Consider the following 9,825-nt stretch of genomic DNA (forward strand, 5'->3'; position numbering starts at 1 on the left):
TTAGAAGGTGCTGTGAGCAGTCTCATGTTAGGGGTTAATATGGTCTCTTGCCTGCACAGCTCTGACATGCCACTAGAGGGCTGGCAGTCAGGGGCATGGCTAGCAGCTGGGACACCTAGACTCTATCCCAGCTCTGGGTGGAGGGGTTGGGCATGGTGCATCCTGGGATGTGGAGGACTGCAAGTTGCTCATTTTACCTCTGTGGAGCAGACTGAAGTTAGCTTAACACAAGCTAGATAATATGGCCCTCACCTGAAACAGCATAACATTGAGAGACTTAAATGACACTTATCATGAGTTAACAAGTTTTAACATGCAGACATTTGTGGTTTAAGTACCCTTGGTATGTTCTAAGTGTAACAGATAGAGGAGACTTGGGTTGTGGTCCCAGATCCTAATACTGTTATTATATTCTGATTAGTCTCTACAGAATGCCTCCAACTTTCCTCGTCCTCTCTCCATGTGTTAAAAGAAAAGAGTGAGCAAGTCATCTTTCCTCAAAGGGTGGTTTAAACCCCCAAATCCACGAAGGTAGTTTTAAGCTTACACATAGGGCAGGGGCGGGCAATTATTTTGGGTGGAGGGCCGCTTACTGAGTTTTGGCAAGCTATCGAGGGCTGCATGATGGGCAGCCTAAGGCAGATTAATATTAATTTTTTTAATTTTTTAGAGTCCCCACGAGCCAGATGGAATGGCCTGGTGGGCTGCATTTTGTCCACCCCTGACATAGGCCCTTAGCGGGTGCAAAGTCATACCCAATCTCTTTTTTTGCATCTGGGCCGTAGTAGTTTAGCTCCAGAAATGAACCAATTAACTCTTATACACTTAAGCAGTGCTGTATTACAGATTGAACTTCAGAAGAGAAATGGCAGTTTTGATGGAAGGGCATTATGCTAACAAGAATGAAGTTCTGTGCACCTCAACCAAAGTTTATATCAGTTGAGCAAAAGGTGTTTGAAAGAGGCATAGCACTTCTTTTTCATTACTTTAACTTTTGGTCAGGTTTGCTTTTCTATGTACATTATAGCTTTCATAGAAAAGTGGGATCTCTGGAATAGTGGAAAGGATACCTACATTTAACAAAGGGATGGCCTGCTATAAAACTCATAGCCCTAAGATCTTTGCGTTTTGAAATGTACTTCCAAGTGAAGGGAAGTCAGGGAGTGGAAAGGTAAATGGGGAAGGGGGGCGTAAAATGGATAGTGGAAGAAAGAATTTGAAGCAACATAACATAAAAAGGAGGGGAAGGGGTTGCCTTTTAAAATACCATTTCAGGAGAGTAACTGATTGCAGAATTACCTAATTACCTTGTGTTTATTGCAAGCGCTCCTTGTTTTCCTGACATTACTACACATACTTATCCTTCATAAATCATACATGTTCTTTGCTCTAGCAGTGTTTTCCAGAATTCTATAAATTGATGTCACTGTTTAAAAAAAAAAAATACAACTTTATCTGCCAGCACTTTAAAAACACTGTCACTTTCAGATTCATGTAAGACATTAGTAGTTAGCTTGTTCAACTCTTTCCAGCTTTCATGCTGACATATACCATATTGAAGACATTGGTTGTTTGTGTAGTACTTAGTTTGATCTTTCTTGTACTTTCAGTGCTGCTGAATCAATCAAACAAAGTTATTGCTCTGCTGGGCATTAGCATACATTTAGATGTTTCTGTTTCATGATCTGTTCACAAAGTAAAGTGCTTTTAAGTTAAAAAATGAAAAATAAACAGTATGACTGCAGCTGCTTTGAGGTGGGCTATTACTTCTGACCTACATACGTTTTGGAAATGAGCCTTTTTGTGCTAGCAGTTACTCCAGTTTTAGGTTATAATGACTTTTTCTTCTTCCCTTTTTTACTCTAATCCTATGCTTTTAGTAATCGCAGCAACCCTGAGTCATATGGATGGTAAGAGAGAGTTATTAGTAGCATTCAGGGTGATGGTTCATTAAAAATAAAAGACAAAATAAAAGATGGAAATTAACTTCTGCTTTTTAAAGTACTGTGGTATTCTAGCGATCCCCTGCTGCCACAGTAAGAGAAGAATATAATTACTTCCTGAGTTAGCAGATTTCATTCCTGTGTGGGGAGGTAGCCACTGAAATATTATATAAAGCTCCACCTAAGAAAGCAAAGGATAGTTTGAAAATCAGCTCTCTCAGACCAGAGCATTTTTACATAGTGCATCACACTCTTATTTAGAAGGCCAATTTAAAATTCACTGATGGAAAGGCCTTAAAACCAGCTATCAAGGGATTCTTGACTGTTTAGCTTATGATTATTGAAGCTCATTAGCTTTATAAGTCCACTCAAGTACATACATTGCTGATCATTTGCTTTGTGGCTTCTAAACTATGAACACTACATAACCAGGTCACCTCGCCTCACTCCTTTCCCCCAGAAATCTTCCAGAAAGCTGTGCTCACGTTTCCCTTGTCCATGAGATACTGGGCTAACTGCTTTTGTTGTGTTGTCCCTTTCCCTCTTCTAGAACCATCAAGTGTCTGGAATTTGCATTGGTGGGGGTTGGAGACTGAATAAACCAGGGGAAAGATAAGGTAGAACAGGAAACAGATATACCTTTGGGCTGTGTTATCTTATCCATATAGACCACAACCTGGAGACACTTGTGGCCAAAAGAGACCCTAGAAGCAAGTCTGGAGGGGAAGAGAGGAAGATTATCCTGAAGTGACCTTGGGTATGTCACTGCTTCTCTTCCTCAGTTCCTCTGCTGCAAACTGGAGATAAGGGGACCACCCAAGATCACTGGGGTTTTGAGAGAACAAATATATTAAGAACTGTAGGATGTTCAGAGTCTACACTACTGGCGGGTGATATACATACCTTAGATGGTGATTCAGTGGGATATGCTAGGGGCCAGAGCTATTTTTGTAATTGATTTTTTTTTTTTTTTTTTTTTTTTTATAAGAAGTTCAAGCACTGGGCAAACTTAGATCACTTAAGTCAGCTTGACTTTCACTTTGCTATAACACTAAGCAACAAAGTTTAGCTTTTGAATGCTGCAGAGAGAGGGATGTTGGTTGCTTAAAAAATCCTGCTTTGGAAAATTATAGAAAAATACGAGAAACATTTCAAGAAGCATGGGTTTTCCTTTTTACTGGTAATCTTATTTTTTCCCCAAGGCTTACATTTTGAGCAATGGAAGCTAGAAGTTAAAAATTTAAACAGTTCTTTATGGATTTCTCTCGAGTGAGAAGCACTTGAAAGATTTGCTTAAGAAACAGAAGACCCTTTTACCTTTTTCATTGATGGTTCATGCAAGTATCGCATTACTTGGGCTTTTTTGTTATGAAAAGACAGCTACAGATTTGCTCTTCATTATCCAACACACATAATTGAGTTGATTTCTTTCTCAGCTGCTACATCATGTACTGGCAATAGTAATGTAATGAGAAAGTTGTATGTTGCTAATTGCTAGGCACTAGGGACAGAAGTTACACATAAACCAGTTTAAGTGATCAGAAATTGGCTTAAACCTGTAACAGAACAGAACTTTTAGTGCACATAAACCAGTTTCAAAATGGCTGAAAATGGTTTAAGATAAATCTGGTTGAATGTAATATCAGACTTAACTGATTTGGGTCAAACCAGTTCATGCAACTTCGCTCCTCTCACGGAGCTGCAGCCAGCTTGGGAAGGGCTCTGCCCCTAAGGCCTGGTCTGGCCAACCCTGCCAAGTCCTTCCCAGCTGGCTGTGGCTCCATGACAGCCCCACATAGCCTGGGCATGGGGAGCTGGGAGCAATCTGGCCCTGCAGCTCTTGCGGCCCGAGCCTGAGCTGCAGCCCACTGGGAAGGACCTGGCCTCCGCAGCCCAGCCCAGCCCAGGCTGGCCCCTCTGTGTCCACCCTCAGCAGCACCCGCAGGCTGGCAAGCAGGGGGGAAAGCTGGCCAGATCCCAGCTGGGGTCCCTGGGCCTGTGCTCGAAAGGGGAGACGGGGGATTTAATTCTCTTCCTGCCCCCATTCACCTGAGGTGCTGACTGAGCCAGTATCTGGCCTCAGGGACAAGCCTGGCAAGGGCTACTTCCCCCTCCCCCCTCCAGGCACACCCCAGCTTCCTACATGCCAGGGTTGGGGTTTAAACCCTTCCCCAATCATACTTAGCTGCCTGCCAGGGGCTAGCCATGACCTGCAGATCAGCTTTACTCTAGCCTTATGGCTGCTGCAGAAAGGAAGGGAGGGCTGCACTAGTGCCCCCTGTCTTCTAGCCTATGCCACTGCAGGCATGTGCCTGCATTTCCTGAATCAAAAGAGAATGTCTATTCACTTGCAAATCAGTTCAGTCTATGCAGGCTAGACTAACCTACAAAGATTGAATCAATTCAGGCTTGAGTTTTTTGAATGTCTGTCCCTAGCCAGTGTGTACAGCATGCTCCTCTGACCTTTGGATATGACTTCCCCTGTAAACTGTTTCTTCCACCTAGTATATCTATAGAAACAGTGGTTCCCTAACAGTAATGTACAGGGGACCTACTGGCCACATAGGCTTAATTCAAAGTTTACTGAAGCCATTGGAAGGATTCCCCTTGACTTCAGTGGGCTTTGGGATCTTGTTTTTGCAGTTAAGCAGATGAAAACAGCTAAAATGGCTGTAAAGCTTTCTTGGTATTTTTCCCATTTAAGCTGTCACTATGGATGGTATAGGTATGTTGTAGCTCCTGAATAGGAGGGAAGGTGTTCATCAACCAGTTTCTCTATCAAGGGGGGGGGAAGGCAAGTCAAATATGAGAAGCTGAGAAACCCTGCAATAGAATTTAGTGACGTTCATGCTATTTATGGAAACACACACTTAACAGGATTACTTTTATTTGCTATTTAAATCCTTGTTTCCCTTAAACCTTCTCTTATTTGGATATTCTAGGAAATACAACTATACTGTAAAGAAATTATGTTTGGAAAGATTTTAGTTTTCAGTTTATACCTGTTCCTTTCAGAGCATTTGTAATGTAGAAATGAGACTGATGATCAATTTCCTGATGCTGTTTTCAGCTGGTTGTTCCTGATCATTTTTCCTTTAATTAAGAGAACTACATTTAGCTCTCAGTTTCCCCTTCTCCAGCACAGGTGAAGGAAGAAATCTAAAAATATGTTAGCATATTCCACAAGGTTTGATTTTCCTTTTGCACTGAAATTGTGTTCAGACTTTATGTGCTATTAATGCTGTTAAGATATTAATTTTTGCTAGATTTGAAAAGTTTTATGGTAATTGTAGAGAGTCCTTTAAAAAAAAAAAAAAAAGATTGAAAACATACACATGGGACTAATCTCTCATTCCCTGTACAAGGAAAGCTATTGTCTAGAGAGGATGTTAGCCTGTATACAGACTGCAGAATCAGACTGGTGTGTTTCTGCTGAGTATGCTTTGGCTTTGCATCTCTCATGAGGTGCATTTAGCTCAGAAATTACAAATCATACACTTTTTTACTACCCCATCAAGAGATGTAAGATAAAAGTAAAGCTCTGAGAAACATTATAATGATTCCCACACAAAAACAATGTTAACTTTATCATTAAGGTTGTCAAATGCAATTCAAGTCCAGATCTACAATTATACATATTGCTAAAATAAAAAACAAACATTACCCACTAAAGAAATGACAAGTGAAGGTTATGGAAACAAGTCCAACACCAGCTGACTATCCAAGCAAGAGGGGTAGGTGAGACAAGACTGGAAGAGAGGAGTCTTTTTCACTTGGACTCTACAGCTGCTGCAGTCTAGGGACTGACAGCAGAAACGGCCTATATGGAGAATTTGCAGTACATGTGCACAGGGGGAGGGGGGATAGAAGGATCCATGATGTAGACTTTCTCCTCTGGCAGACCAGCTATGTTGTGTCTCATAGGTGGAAACATGTGCCTCACCATGTTGGGGTATGTACCCTGTAAGTAGTTTCCCTGTATGTAGATCCCAACCTTACATAGAATGACAGTGTTTCCACTGGCAGGGTTAAGGATATAAATATAACAATTACTATATCTAAGCCTGTATTCACAAAAATAACTGTCAGTAAAAATCACCAGTGTTCTTGTGGCAGAAGGGTATTTAGAAAATAAACAGACTTGAATGTTCTGTAGTTGGTGTGGGTAGCTGTATATATGATTTGGTCATTCCTTTTTTCTGTGCATTCAGTCTGCTTGGCATTGAATTTTTGAGGCAGCAGTATCTTGTGCTGGATTTTGTTGTTGTTGTTGTTAAAAATATGTAAGTGTAAGGTTATGTTTTATGGACTGTAATCTTGTTGCATCCAATGTATTCAGGGAAGAGCTGCTCATATTTCTCTACCTTTGTGAAATTCAGTGTTTTGACCACTTCCATGTTAGATTAGAATTTCTGAATCCGGGTAAGGATTTCTGCAGGCATAAACCTGTTACTACTCTTTCCACATTACTGTCAGCACAGCTTCCAGCGTTTGAGCCTTCTACTCTGTTAACCCTACTTGGGGAAACAACAAAACGCTGCAGAGGATTATGCATGCCTGTATGAATGAACATAAATGAAAGCCCCTTACTTCCCTTTTTTATTTTAAGAGAATGGTTTGTTATAAAAAGAAGCCAGATTGATAACATTGCAGACTGCCCACATTGTGGGCAAAAAAAGAATTAGCTTTCCCAGGTAGAGACCTGGCTATGAATATGCCTTGGTTCATCAGGTATTAAATATTGTAATATGAACATAATGTATATAACAGCAGGAGGAACCAGGGGGCAATCTGCAGAGCTGTGCTGACTGTTCATTTGGACTACAACTCTCAGAAACCCCCATGAGTTGTGGGGTAAGGAAAAAAACCAGAGGAAGCCTGAGGCTGGAGCAAGGGGAAGGGAGAGCAGCGTGCACATGGAACGTGGTCAGCCCTGCGTAGACGAGTGCACAGTGGAGCTGAGATCTCACTGGCTCGGTCTGCCAGGACTGTAGACGGAAGGAGCTGGGCTCAGACTTGGGGGCAGCTGCAGGCTGCTGTTTGCAGTCTAGGGACTAAAGGCTTGTTTGGGGACATCTCTCAAGGTGGGGGAGGGGGGAATTTAAGGTACTGAGTATGTTATCACAGTGTTGAAGTCTCTTTACCTTTCATATGTTCCCTCCCTTTGGCCTGTTGGCTTGTGACCCTAACTCCTATGATTCTTATATAATAAAGGGCTTAGTCCGTCTGTCTGTCTGGCTCTTGATTGGTTAGTGAAACAACCAATCAGAGTGTGAAGTGCTGCCATTACAGCGGGGACAGTGGAGGGGTGTCCCTTGCCCTTCCCCCCCCCCCCCCCCCCCCCCCCCCCTTGGAGGCAGTGGCTGGCCTTGCCCCCTGCCGCTTCATCTCCACTGTCATGGCAGCACTTGGCCACCTCCAGGGAGCAGGGCTGGGGGGGAGGGGCAGGGCCAGCGGCACTGGAGGTAGCAGTGGCAGAGTAGGGTGCTGGCAGAGGGGGATGGAGGGGTTGGTGGGGCGGGCAAGCTTCTCCCCGCCCCCACCCAGGAGGCAGTGGCGGCGTGGAGTGGTGGGCGGTGGCACTCTGTCCACCCCCCTCCTTCGTTCTTGATGGGAAATTCACTAGTTTTTTCTATAAAAGTGGAACCTCCCCCTTGCCTCTTGTGCCAGGTTTTGGGGCTGCAGGTTTAGTACAGTAGTTGTTATAAGCAGGTTAATTGGTAGATGTGGCTCTCAGATGTATTGTCCTGGTAACTGTGATTGAAGACAGTTGCTGCTGCCCTTCCTTTCTGGTCTAGAAGAGTTGTCCAACGAGTTGCCCATGAGCCTACAGGTTCCCTACTCCTTTATCTCCTTGGTTTTTCGCACTCCCTCCCCCCCCCGGTCTAGCCACTTCTTCCTCCAGCCATCGGTGCCTGTTCCTGTTGTTGCTTTATTAGCAGGGATTCCGATTTTCTCTGTTTAAAAGTCTCAACTTCTCTGATTTAAAAACCCTAAAATCCACAATTAAATGAAATGCCACTATATATGTAGGTATCAATTGAATGCAAGGTTTTAGTCATACACTTACAATTTTAAAGCAATTTGGAAGCCTACTAGTGCCTCAATCACTATAATAAATAAATTCTACATATAAATTTTGGTATTTGATTTTGGGTTTTTTATCACAGAAAATCAGATCTCCTACTGCCTGCTTTTGCTCACTGGGATGCAGATCCAGGCCCCTCACTCCCTACCCACAGCCCTCCCACACCTCCCCTTATTCCTTGCCCACAGCCAGACCTTCTGGAGGGGGCCCCCAACTGCCAGGGCTATAGGGACAAGGTCCCAGGACTGCAGCCCCCTGCTTCCCATAGCAGTGCCCAAGCTCTAGCTGCCATCTGTGGGAGGTGGCGGCTACTGTGGTGGAACGGAGCACAGGGCCTGGCTCCCCCTCCCCCTCCCCCACAGGAGGCACAGCTGGAGGGGTCACCTGTGGGGGGACAGATGTGGGCTGCCTGCTGTGGGCTTAGGCTCCCCATCCTCTGGATGTGCATTCCGGCCCCCAGGCTCCAGTCACATGCACTAGAACTCTGCCAGCTTGCAGAGAGCTCTTCAAAAGTGGAAAATCCACTTGTTTCTCTGTTAAAATGAAAAATCTGCATTTTTTTTCAGTTAAAATGGTAAATCTGCATTTTTTTTTTCTGTTTTTCTGTGGGAAACAGAAAACCCAGATTCCTGTTTCTTAGTAACTGTGATCTATTAACAAACCTCAAATATACATTTAAAACCTGAATCATTGATAACATTCAGGAAATTGGCTTCTACAAAGTTGGAAGCAAAGTTAACTTGTATAAATCTGCAAAAATATATTAACTTACCCTCTCCCCCCCCACTATAGAAGTCTACCTATTGCTGGAATAGCTATTTAAAAACTTGAGAAAAGCATTATTATACTGACAGACAACACTGTAAGCAGACTTACTTTTCATAACTGGATTTAAAAAGAACCCAAGTCTGTTTAGTCATATCAATATATGCTGACATACGCATAAAGTATCCTATCTAACTCCACAAAAGACCCGTCCCTCCTCCCTGCTGAGTCAATGAATATTTTAGCAATATGCAGCTCATTCTTTTTCCTCACAGGTTTGCTACCTATAATCTTGCTTGAGTCATGAAGACTATCAGTGAATGTCCTTAAACTTCTGGCAATCTTTTTTTCATTTTCCATGGTGCCTTACAAGCAGCTGCTTCATATGGTCTAGTTCTTTTCCTGCCTGAGCCAGTAGCTGAGGCTGATGGGTATTTTAAATTACTTTGGCATCAAAAAATAGGCCTGGATGATAACCCTTCAAATTACCCTGGCACTAATAACCTGGACTTTCTGAAATTTTAAATCACCATGGCACTAATAATTTAGAGCTTTCTGGTGTTTTAAATCACTGCAGCATTAAAAGGCATGACTGTCTGATTTTTGAAATCGCCTTGGCTTGAAAATAGACAAGGAAGACTACCCTTTCACTCCACCGCCCACCCCCACACCCATCTACCCACACCATCCTAGTAATAGGCTGGGACAGAATGCTACCTCTTTTTCCAGAAAAGAGGGTCCTTTAGGTAATATACTTCAGTCTGCCTCCCAGAAAAAAAAAACTTTTAAAAAATAGATATATTTTTAAATCTAAATATATAGCTCCCCATTCCTCTTTCAAAATCTCTACATACAGCTGATTGGGTACTGAAGTGGCTTAATTGGACTACAATAAAATTCTCAGAGATCTGTTTGAACATTTAATTTATCCTACCTTACAAGCATTTTCTTTTACAATGGCAGAAGCTGTGGCCTGATGTTCTATTGCTTTCCTAATTGGTAAGTCCTTCCCATACCTATTTCAGCAGG

Source organism: Alligator sinensis, unplaced genomic scaffold (assembly GCF_000455745.1).
Source record: "Alligator sinensis unplaced genomic scaffold, ASM45574v1 scaffold777_1, whole genome shotgun sequence".
Taxonomy (NCBI): domain Eukaryota; kingdom Metazoa; phylum Chordata; order Crocodylia; family Alligatoridae; genus Alligator; species Alligator sinensis.